The 13,009-nt window shown below is 40.5% G+C and overlaps 1 pseudogene; it reads right to left on the bottom strand.

The window, feature by feature from the left end:
- Positions 1-302: 302 nt before the first annotated feature.
- The window catches only part of LOC131071735 (uncharacterized), a 37,014-nt pseudogene continuing 24,307 nt past the window's right edge, over positions 303-13,009 (bottom strand).

Raw genomic sequence — 13,009 nt, 5'->3', positions numbered from 1 at the left:
TATTGACAATGGTACATATCTTATGAGACTAAACTCATGCACAATAGCATTTGAACAATATAAATCATCTAAGCCTACTTGTAAATTTTTTAGTGCTTTGACATTGGAAGTTTTGATTAAGGTAAATGTTTTTTTCGAAATTATGAAAAAAAAAGATTTTGAAAAGACCCCAAAACCTATTACAAGAAAATCAACAAGGACCCCCCGCAAAAAAAGAAGACGACACTAGACTACAGAACCAACCACAAGAAGTGAAACACCAAACCAACAGTCAAGATTGTTTGAACCCAGATTCCTTGGATTTAATGAATGGAAATGCTTTCCAAATGCATGCTCTTTCCAAATCCAAAAGGAAAGAGTGGGTCATAATGCTCATCTCCAAAGTTCATATGCAACTGATCCACATTCTTAAACCAGGTCCTTGGCAATCTTCCATGAAAATCATAGCCCCCAAATATAACATCTATCACACCTTGCCTTTCACTACCAGGAAGCCATCCAGCCATAAAGGCATACATTTTATTCAAATACGGTTCCACCACCAAAGGCCTTCCTGATATCATTATTACAAGGCATTTGATATTCTTATTGCATACACTATTTATCACCTCTGTTCCATTCAGATGGATTGCAAGAACAGAATTGTCACCGCTGTTCTCAAAATATGGAGGTTCTTCAACAACAACAATGGCATAGGAGAATTATTTCCCTTCAAGGAAATTTGAATCTGGATTTTCTTCATACACCACTTCAGTGTCTGGACTGACTACCTTTTTAATTGCTTCTAGAATAGTGGTGCCTATTAAAAAAGACACAAATTTTATTAGAAAATTGTTTTGTTTTTTTTTAATTGGAAACACTTCGACATATGATATACATCAAAAAACATTTTACCTATGGTTGTGGGTCCACTGCTACCTCGCTTGCTTACTGTCCATCCTCCACACCGGTATCCCAGATTGTCTGCATGACTGCCTGCAACTAGTATCTTCTGGGCATTCTTGTTTAAAGGTATGCTTCCATTCTTCAATAGAACCGGTGACTTGCGAACTGCCTCTCTGGCTATTTCTCTGAGCCTGAACCAAAACCATTCATTAAAGATCAAAATGAATTAATCCAATGACCTCAAAGTTGTTAAGTAAAACAAAGTACTCTGCATCTTGTCACATTGTAATACAAAGTGGTCAAAGTGAAAAAATACATGCAATACAAGTGGATTTCATTTTATTCATAGGATTCCCAACCATGCCTAACAATGATCTATCTGTTTTGGGATGCTCAAACAAGCCCGCAATGAACTTGACTTTGAGAATCCTCCTAACTGCATCATCTATTCTGCCCATAGAAATTTGGCCTGAATTGAACAATTCTATAAGGTTACTGATGAATGTTTTGAAGTTAAGGGGGACCATCACCAGTGTAATTTCAAGATTAGATAAACTAAATTACTATTTGGAAAGGAAAACCAATATAGTGGTATAAAATTAAGATAGTATAAAAAAGTTACCATGTCAATTACTGCATTGATCGAAGAAGAAACACAGTACGAGTAGCTTGAACCAAATGGGGAAGTGATGGTATATATTCCTTCCCAATCTGAAATGATAAATCCTTGTATCCAAATTGATCAAGCCAATTATCAACTCAACATTTCTTGCATTTTGTTTGTGCGGGTATTTCATATTTTTCTTGCATAAGCAAAGACATGCTGCTTAAACGGCCCTGCTCTGTGTCTTAATCAGAATAAAAAAAATGAGAAGCTATAGCAATTCAATGTAAGCAGTGGTTTGGTTTTATTTCCTCCTCTGCAAGGGAATTATTGTTATAGAAATCAAATAATAAAAATTGAACTCTACTTGTTATATTTACTTTAAATCCAAGCTCATCTTTCAAAATCCTAGTTAGAAGGTAGTGATTTCCATGCATTCTCATACCATTCCAACTAGAGTAAGAACCCTTGATAGTGGATACACCCTTGGCCAAGGAGTACAGGTATGGATGCATGTGAATCTGGAAAAGATCGTCATAGGTTGCCAGAATATTGTGTTCATTGACTCCTCCCTCTGTTCCACCATCTCCAACAAAATGCTTGGCACAAGCTACAACATTCATTCTGAAGTTGAATATTTGAACATAAGACAAACATGAAATTGAGAAACATTCCAACAGTTCAAAGTATATTAAGTAATAATAAAAAATGATAACAAAGCTAGCATACCCTCCACCCACACATGGATAGCCATTAGGATGTTCTTTAGGAGGAGAGCCCTATAGCCCTTCAATGATCTCTGACATTTTTATAACTAATTCAGTATCTTCATTGTAAGATTCAAAGCACTTTCCCCATCTTGGGTCACGAGATACCTATTCAATTACTATGATCACAGTATAAGAACACTAGACAAATACTATATACCCAAAGATTGACTGCAGAGTGCAGAGGTCAATTTTACTTTAAGTTAGAAATACAATATGCCCACAGCTTGTGACTACAGAGGGTAATTTTTCTTTCAATTGTAATTAAGGTTCTATATACAATAAACATAGAATCCAAAGCATTGGAAAAGGATATGAATTGACAGGGCCTAAATAAACCTACAAAATACAATAGTCACATGCACCAGGCTAATAAATTGAAAATACATTAAAGCTAGCAAGAAATTGTAAGAGAGCTACTAGACCTTTTGGTACTAGATTACAATAGACATCAAACAATTCTTATCAAACTATATGTATCATAGACTAACAAAAGAAAAATGAAGCATGACCAAATTTTTAACCCACTAAAGATGTGTTACTACTTATCAAATTGCCATTAGTTTCATAGGCAAAGTCATACTATATTCTAGTCAGTTAGTATTACCGATTCATGCAGTCAGTACACACAGAGAAGTCGGTATGAATAGTCTAGTCGGTTACTGAAGAAAGCAGTCACAGAACACAGTATTCACCGAGTTGTTTATCGAGTAAAGGTTCATGACTACCGAGTGGTATAATTAACTCACCGAGTTGATATTCACTGAGTAAAACATCTTACTAGATACATTGAACCTGGACATGCACATGAAAACGTGTTACAAGATCGAGGCACATCTAACCGTTTTTGTGTTGGAAATTGCACTAGGAGATTGTGTATGATTACAAGATCAATCTAACCTATGAGATATTTTGTTTAATCGAAGAATCTTTTTGTAAGATCAAAGCAATAAATCAGATCACCGTTGTAAGAGATCTATATATACAACTGTGTAGGGGAAAAAAGTGAGACTAGGACAATGTACCCTAATCCTAACTTTTGACACACATTGCGGAATACGAAAGAGCCTAGAGATATCGCACGGTTGGCTACTTCTTTTGGTGAAAGAGAGAGCCACGAGATATCTATTAGGATTTCTATTCCCTTGTTGAAATTGAAAGCTAAAATGATACAAGTTCAAACCCTAACCTCAAAATGTAAGTATGAACTAGTAACAAGTTTGCAGAATTGAGATTAAGCAATGAACAGCTGTAAATGTAAGGATAAACTAAGAATGCAGATATGTACCCGGAGTCGAAATCGGACTGAAGATGTTCGGGACGGGGGCGCGGGCGCCACTGTCCTGAAAACTGCACCGGAAACCACTGTTTTGCACCCTGAAACACTGTCTAGAAACTGTCGGAAAGCTGTCTGTCCGGAGGACCAGGGCGCCCAGCGCCTCTGTCCCAGGGACCAGGGCGCCTAGCGCCCCTGTCCTGGCAGGACCAGGGCGCCCAGCACCCCTGTCCCAGTCTTCTGAGCTGCAATTGCACACAGAGTTCTGTCTCAGTCTCCTCTTTCCGGATCTGTGTCCTGCGGCGTCGTCCGAATCCCGAAACCTGCAATAATATCTGAAAAGGGGGAAGGGCGGCTATATAGGGTTTTGCCTTAGTCAAACCCCCGCTTTGGTGATTTCCACCTCCACGAATAGCCAAGTTGTTTGTAAAATGTATTGTGTGTGCAGACCTAGTGTGTGTGCAAGGTCCAAAATGCAAGAAAGCAAACTAGAGCAACCTAGAAAGTAAACCCTAATTGCTTGTAAATGATAATGCAAATGCTCTAAATCAAGATGCAATGTGATCTAAAGCATGAATAAATGATATATCAAAGCTTATGTAAGGACATGAAAACAATATGAAATCATACCCAACCCTTAAGGGAGGAGTATAAGCCAATCTTCAGTCGGTAATCTCCTATTGTTCTTCAATGTCTTCCAAGCCCTAATTGGATGAATGAATGAATTTGATAGATGCTTGATAGAATGATGTTGAGTGTTGTTGAAGTCTTCTAAGATCTGCTCTTTCGCTGCATATGAAGTTCCTGGAAACAAAAATCCGATCCTTTCAAATGAAGAAAGAGAGCTCTTATGTATGAAACCCTAGGTCGTAAATTCGTATTTTGGCCGACCTAGAGATTGAATATCCTGCCAATTTCTTGGGGTTAAGCTTTATTTTATGATTGGATCGTGCTCCCAAAATTTCAGGAAAAATGTCCGGGACCATGTTGCACGGGCGCCATGGTCCCGACAACTTTTCACCAAATTTTCAGGGCCGTCAGATATGATGATTTTAGAGAGAATCCCGAAGTTACAGGTGATTTCGAGATGTTTAGACCCCGAAACCAAGCCCCCAAGTTTGAAATAGGACTTAATTAGGGTTTTTGATTAAGTGGTGTATTGGAAGAATAAAATGCGAAGGGCGCGCTTTAGTGAAAGGGCCCAACTTTGTGATGTAGAAAATGATGAAATAGGGCCTTAGACCTAATTAATTTGATTAATTAAGTGCTTAAGGAGAAATGCAATGCAGAATGCAAAACGCACTAAGGCGGGTGCTAAACTAGGTGCGAAATTGTATCACCCTAGCGAGTGCGTACAATTTACGACGCTACATTTAGCCCCCACTTTAGCGGTCATATGAGTACTACGTGCATATGCAAGCTAAAGTACAGAAAAGTAAACATTATTTGAAAAAGGATATATCCATAAGTCGTCGGACGAAGCCCCCAGTGGTATCTGCAGTACACAGTTAGGAACTGCACCCTACAAAACAAACGTTAGATCACAAAAATCACCTAATGCTTACTAGGGAAAGTGATGAAATCTGTGAGTAGCTATATGCCCCCCCCTGTTTCGACTTGCTTATTTAGGGAGGTGAAACAGGGTAGCATGTTTACTTGCGACAAATTGTGTAATAGAGTATTGATGAGGGGTGTTCACTAAATAGGCTTCATCAGAGCACTTTTTGGAACATCCTGAGAGTAGGAGAAGGAAAATACGATTCCAACGCAACAAACGGCTCGAAAATCGCATCTCCCAAACCCAAGTTATGATAAAATGAAGGATAAGATAAAAATTAGGGTTTTAAGAAGTAAGAATAAACAAACGAGAGTATATACTTCGAAAGTGACACTTGTATTCGTCACTTTGTCAATTTCAAGATACTATTCAGTGCAGCGGAGCCCACCTAGTCATCATGCCTTCACGACGACCGGAACGTCCCACGAGGATCGAGATCCTGCGCCAGGCCGTGATCGACGACGAGCCACTGGACGAGGTGAGTTGACTGAACATTTGACTTTTGATTTCTCGCATGTTTCACTTTTTCGTGATCGAATGCGGACCCTGAATGCCGACCGGGGCCCACCTAGGGCACCCTAGTCCCTGAGGGGTGCCCTGGTCCCTGCAGGGCGCCATGGTCCCTGATAGGGCGCCATGGTCCCCTCAAGGCGCCATGGTCCTTGACAGGGCGCCATGGTCCCTGACAGGGTGCCATGGTCCCCAATCAGGGCCTGGCGAGGGGTTACAAGGCAAGCATTCAATGTTCAACAGTTTGCATTTGCGATTTCGATGATTGAGTACTGATTTTGGTCATGTTTGCGTTTTGCAGGGTCTCCCGTACATGAGAGAGCACACAGCGGGACACATCCTTCGCACTTTGCGAGACCAGATTCCACGGCTGACTCAGTCAGAGAGAGACACCCTATCGATAGTAGGATTGTGGTACATGATTCTTATGCCGGCCATTCGATTTCATCCTGCGATGCTGATGGCACTGATGGAGAGATGGGATCCGGACACCTATACCTTTCACCTTCCGGTAGGAGAGCTGACGGTCACACTCGAGGATGTGTACCGTATACTGCGTCTTCCTATTAGAGGAGCGACAGTCACATATGCGACTGATCGGGTAGCAAAGGATCATCAGAGGGAGCAGATGTACTGCATAGGGAGAGTCATGCCGAGCGAGACGAGAGGTCGTATCATGGTCAGCTGGCTCTTACATCCTACAGGAGAGATACCACTTCTGAGACGCCTCATGATAGCCATCATAGCACTAGTCGTCTGCCCTAATGGGCGAGGGACACACATGCATGGGGGCCTCACATGGTGTATCAGAGGGATGGAGAGACATAGGAGAGTTTATGCATGGGGTCGGAGTATGCTTGCACATCTCTATCACGACCTTGAGGAGTATGTATTCGGACAGGGTTGTAGTTTGATGACATGCACACTTCTGCAGGTGTGGATCTTAGAGCACTTCACATGCACCAGGCCCGTCGGCTATCCACTGAGTATAGCGAGCGAGCGACCTAGGGTGTTCGCTTATCCATTGACCAGCGAGTGGAGATTTGGGGATTTGTTGTATTGGAGAGTGACTATTGATAGACTGACAGCCGAGGTGACAGTGTGGAGACCTTACCTACGGATGCACAGATGGGATGGTATGGAGAGATAGTTAGCATGTCTATAGAGGAACCGCCTACTGCGAGGACGATATGCACACATCATAGTCCCTTTCTACTTTGACCGAGTACGGAGGCAGTTTGGACTAGAGCAGTGTGTTCCAGCCGATGTGCCCATCTATACTCGACACTCACGGGTCCTTCCCAGACCTAGAGCAGTAGCGAGACCGACGGTGGATGATATCGAGATGATAGACATAGAGGGATCAGATCAGGATGTAGTCACTGACTATTCTGCAGAGCCTGGAGCACAGCGTAGATATATTTCATGGTTCATGAGATCATATCCAGGTCCTATCTTTCCACCAGATCATCCGACAGGCTATCCAGGCCCATGGAGACATGGAGACCGAGACGAGGACGAGGGATCCAGGTCAGAGGAGCCAGATGAGGGAGAGGATCATGAGGAGGCGGGAGATCCTGATCCACCTATAGGCGATCAGCCTAGTGACGAGGAGGAGGAGGATGCAGATAGAGAGGAGGACGAGGAGGATGCAGGTGATGATGCGGATGAGGATGAGGATGATGAGGAGGACGAGGAGGAGGATGATAGAGATGATGAGGAGGAGTCGGATGCAACTCCCCACCATTCAGGAGACGATACCATAGCCCTGGACCCACCTTTTATTCCCCAATAGGGGGAACAAGAGGCGATACGGAGACCTGTCACCAGTACCATCCAGCCTACACCCATCATGGATAGAGTATTTGAGCGAGGGGAGCCTAGCGGTTCCCAGTCACAGATGCTACCATATCATGATCCCTACTGGCGTGAGGGAGATCCAGGTATAGTAGGTTTATATTGATTGATTAATGCTTTGATGATATAGAATGGTACTAACAAAGATCTATTCTACTGCCACAGCTAATGTGCAGGAATGGCGTTCCTTGATTCAGCAGGCAATGACAGACATCTCCATGATAGCACAGATTCCTAGTTCCTCACAGATTACCTACAGGCCTCAGGGGAACGCGGGTCGGCATGAGGATTTGTTTTTCCCATTCCGATTACAGGTAGATATATGGAGGGAGAGAGAGAGAGTCCTATCAGAGGATCTCCGTCAGGTGCGGCAGAGAGAGGGAATCCTATCGGAGGATCTCCATCAGGCACGGCAGAGAGAGAGAGTCCTATCAGAGGACCTCCAGCAGGTGCGGCGAGATCTAGTAGCGGCCCAAACCGAGGCTACCACCTATCGTGCGATCCTCATGGATAGGGATCGTAGGAGTTCCTCTCGGAGTCACTCACGATCTGTATCGCGCTACACACCCATGGGTCCACCTCCACGGCCAGATCAGGAGGGAGCATCCAGTCGACACTCTCCAGCCACTAGCCCTAGGGATAGGAGATGATTGTATGATGTAAGAGAGAGGTCACATTTTGGATATACAGTGACCCATGTTTGTACACGATCCACACATATATATATGTATATATACATGCTTCTCGTTTTTGTCTCAAATGTGTTATCTTTAATTCCTAAAACAATGTATATTTTGTTTTGATTAAATCTAATACATTTGGTAAATGTACATGTATGTTCAGGATTTAATTTCTATGTGATTGATTTCTCAATGCTCCATGATTAAATTGATACATGTGTGACTTAATTAAAATATTTAATCAAGTACGACATTGATGATAAGGAAGAAATATGCATTAAGTCTAAGAATCATATAACTAATGTGATTTAATTTTGAACTTAAACACAACATGACACGATTCTACTTAACACACATAAAGACACTGTATAATATGCTAGTATTATGAAAATGTAAACCTTTTACAATTTACATTAATGAATTCAAGACAAACTATAAAGTAAGAAGAAATACTTGTCAGGAACGAAGCAATATAGATCAAACATCATAACATTTAATTCTATTTTGCTTTTAATTAAGAAATACTAACATATTATCCAATGTTGAAGAAGATAGATAAGAAGTGAAGAATTTAAGCATAATATCTACGCAAGTGCATAGCATTGATAGGTTCTTTAAGAGGTGTACCGTCTACATCCGCTATTTTGTAAGCACCTGATCCATAATCCTCAATGACGATATATGGTCCAAGCCAATTAGGACTAAATTTTCCCTTTTCGGCCGGCAAGGCATTCACATTGCGTTGATTCTCATAAAGGACTAAATCACCTACTGAGAAGGAACGTTGAATGACCTTATCATTATAGCTTTGCTGTAGAGTTTTGTGATACGCTTGGATATGCTCAAGAGCGTTTATACGCTGTTCATCAAGCATCTCAAGCTGTTGAAGTCGTTGTTCTCTATAGGAGTCGTCATCTACTATACCTTTAAGAGAAACCCTAAGTGATGGAATTTCTAACTCTAAGGGCATAATAGCGTCAGCACCATAAACAAGATTATAAGGAGTAGTTCCCGTAGCAATTCGTACACTCGTTCGGTAAGCCCAAAGAGCGTAGATTAGCTGGTTACTCCAATCCTTACCATGCTTATTTATGGTTTTACGAAGAATTTGCTCAATTATCTTATTAGATGATTCGGCTTGACCATTTGACTGAGGGTAATACGGTGTAGAAAATCGATGTTTGATATGATACTTCTCGAGGAATTTCTTCACATCCTTGTTCTTAAACGATGTTCCATTATCTGATATAACAGTGGAACGTATCCCAAATCGAGAAATAATGTTTTCTAGAAGAAATTGACAAATCACTTCAGCAGTAGTAGAGCGAAGGGGAATAGCCTCTACCCACTTCGTAAAGTAATCTGTTGCGGTTATAATGAAGGTGTGTCCTTGAGATGAAGGAGGAGAGATTTTTCCAATAAGATCCAAACCCCATGCGGAGAAGGGCCAAGAAGCTACTTGAGAGCGAAGTTCTTGGGCAGGAGCATGAATCAGGTTATTGTGTTGTTGACATTGATGACATTTCTTAACAAATGAAAAGGAATCCTTCTGCATAGTTTGCCAATAGTATCCCATACGAAGCAACCTATGAACCAAGGATTTGCCCCCAAAGTGCCCTCCATAGGCACCCGAATGTGCCTCTTCAAGGGCAATAGGGATTTCCGACTTGTTAAGACAACGAAGGAGAAGACCATCATAACCCCTTCGATAAAGGACATTAGAAAGGATGATATATCTAGCAGACAACTTGCGGATTCTAGCCCTAGTGTTCCTATTAGCAGAATCAGGGAAGGTACCATCGGTCAAATATCTTACAATATGCGAGAACCATTCATCTGAGTCTACAAAGTCACAACATGTTACCAAGCTAGAATCATCTTCAATAGCTGGAGAAGTAAGATTGTGAATAACGAAGTTAAGATCAACCATAGGGTCCTCTAAAGATACTAACGAAGCCACACATGCCATTGCATCCACATGTCGATTATCTTTTCGAGGAACAGGTTCCATGGTATAAGAATCGAAATTTTGTAATAAAGATATAGCAAGGTCTTTATATTGTGATAATTTGTCCTGTTTCGCTTGATATAGTCCTGTTACTTGTCTTATAATCAATTGCGAATCTCCATAGATATGTATGTGTTTTATATTAAGAGCTAGGGCTGCTTTTATTCCTGCTATAAGAGCCTCATACTCAGCAATGTTATTGGTACACAGGAAATTTAGATGATATGACAAGGGAATAGGTTTCTTTGTAGGAGAAATCAGAACAACACCTGCCCCCGATCCCGTATGACACTTAGAGCCATCAAAGAATAACTCCCAAGTTTCATCTTCCTCTATAGAAAGAATGAAGTCATCAGGAAAGGACTCAGGGTTAGGGAATGAAAAAGGTGAAGGAGCCTCAACTAAGTGATCAGTCAACGCTTGTCCTTTAATTGCTCTTTGTGAAACAAATTTAAGGTCAAATTCAATTAACATCATAACCCACTTAGCGAGACGTCCTAATAAATCAGTTTTAGAGAAAAGATGCTTCAACGGATCAAACTTAACCATGACATGGACTTCTGAATTTAAAAGATAATGTCTCAATTTCTGAGTCGCAAACACCACGGCCAAGCATTGTCTTTCTATCACAGAATATCGGGTCTCATAATCGAGTAAGGTACGACTTATGTAATACACCGGACACTCTTTACCATCTTTATCATGTTGTGCTAACAATGCTGCGAGAGCATGAGAAGAAGCAGCTGTATACAGGATAAAGGGTTTAGAAGGTTCAGCAGGTTGAAGAATAGGAGGACTAGCTAAATACACTTTTAAATCTTCAAATGCTTGTTGACAATCTTCATTCCACTGAAAAGTGATATCCTTTTTAAGAAGTTGAGTAAAAGGAAAGGTACGATCCACAAGTTGAGACACAAACCTACGAATAGCTTGAATCTTTCCTTGTAAGCTTTTAAGTTGAGATACATTTCGAGGAGGTGGCATGTTAACAATAGCATCTATTTTCTTAGTGTCCACCTCAATCCCACGATGCGAAACTATGAATCCTAATAGTTTTCCACTATCCACACCAAAAACACATTTTCGGGGATTCAAGCGCATGTGATATTTACGAATTCTTTCAAAAATTTGACAAAGGACTTTAACATGATCCATGCGAAGAAAGGATTTAGCCAAAATATCATCAACATAATCCTCTAAAATCTTATGCATATAATCATGAAAGATAAGGGTCCTCGCTCGTTGATAAGTTGCACCGGCGTTTTTAAGTCCAAAAGGCATCATTATCCAACAAAACGTACCCCAAAGAGTGGTGAAAGCGGTTTTGAATTGATCTTGAGGGTTTATGAAAATTTGATTATAGCCTGAAAAACCATCCATGAAGGATAACAAAGCATGTCCTGTCGTAGAATCAACTATCATGTCAATGTTTGGAAGAGGGAAATCATCTTTTAAAGAAGCCTTATTTAGATCCCGAAAGTCGGTACACATCCTTATTTTATTATCTGGTTTAGCCATAGCGACAATGTTTGAAATCCAGGGGGAATAGTCAATAGGGCGGATAAATCCAGCCTCTAATAATTTTTCAATCTCAGCTTTAACAAGCAGAGCTATCTTAGGATTCATTTTTTGAATCTTTTGTTTCACGGGCTTAGCATCAGGGACTAAGACAATATTATGAGTAACAATCTTAGGATCTATACCAGGCATGTCAGAATATGCCCAAGCAAAGATCTCAGGGAATTCATGCAATAGCTCTTCATATTGTTTCTGTTCCTCTTCATCCAAACATTTTCCAATTTTAATGATTTTTTCTTTGTTGCAAGGATCCATCTTAACATCAAGGGTATCACTTATGAGGAGGTTACTTTGTTGAGGAGTATCCTTTAACTGAGGGAATTCTTTCACCTTCTTATCATTATCAATCTCTTTTCCAAAATAAGCTTCAGTGTTCAAACAATAAGGGAGACCCCTATTGTGATGATAACGAGGAAGAGTGTCATAGGCTCCCAAGAACTTAGCTAAAGCATCGTCAGTAGGGAAGATATCCAGAGCACAATCATCCAAAGAATCCTCATCAATATACTCAGGGTGTTGTATTGATAAAGATGTAGAGATAGCATTAACACTAATGCATGGTCTTTTAGAGGCTTTAGTACATCTGCAGGGATTATAACCAAGTCCAAAGGCATAATTATGAAAATTAGTCTCTAGAGGAACTCTAATCCCTTGTTCATTAGCACCACAACCTTTTCCATGATACCCATGCTTAGCAAAAATGTGAAAACCACAACCATAGCGATCAGCCATTTCAGGAAAAGAAGGTGGTTTTTCATAAGACAAAGAATCAAACTCTTCATAGTTATAGATGTGAGAAGAGGAAGTTTGAGAAGCGGCTACAAAGTTATTACTCATAGCCTTAGGCAGGGTTGATTGATTTTTAGTTTCTTCCTTCTTTTCAACTTTGTGATTTTCAGTTTCTTCCTTCTTTTCAACTTTAAGCTCTCTAGAAGGAAGTTTATATTCACCTACAAAGGTAGGATTAAAATCAAGAGATCCCCAATCATCTTCTACAAGAACCTTCTCAGGATCAAAATCCTTTTTTTGTGTAGTTTCAAGCCGAGAAAGATCTTCCTTAGGAATTCCAGATTCATCCCAAGGATTTTGATCCTCGAGAAACGAAGACTCATCAATAGGTTTCTTGTTTAAAGAGTCATCATTAGACAAGGATGGCTTAGAAGAATCTCCTTTAGATGTTTGTAGACATGCTTGAAAATTAGTATCTCCCATCAAAGTATATGTCTTATTGTTATAGATGAATTTAACTTGTCTATGCAATGTAGAGGGGACAGCTTGCATGCTAT

Source organism: Cryptomeria japonica, chromosome 8, assembly GCF_030272615.1.
Source record: "Cryptomeria japonica chromosome 8, Sugi_1.0, whole genome shotgun sequence".
In the NCBI taxonomy this organism is placed as follows: Eukaryota; Viridiplantae; Streptophyta; class Pinopsida; order Cupressales; family Cupressaceae; genus Cryptomeria; species Cryptomeria japonica.
The sequence above is the reverse complement of the archived record's forward strand: the minus strand, read 5'-3'. Positions and strand labels throughout refer to the sequence as shown.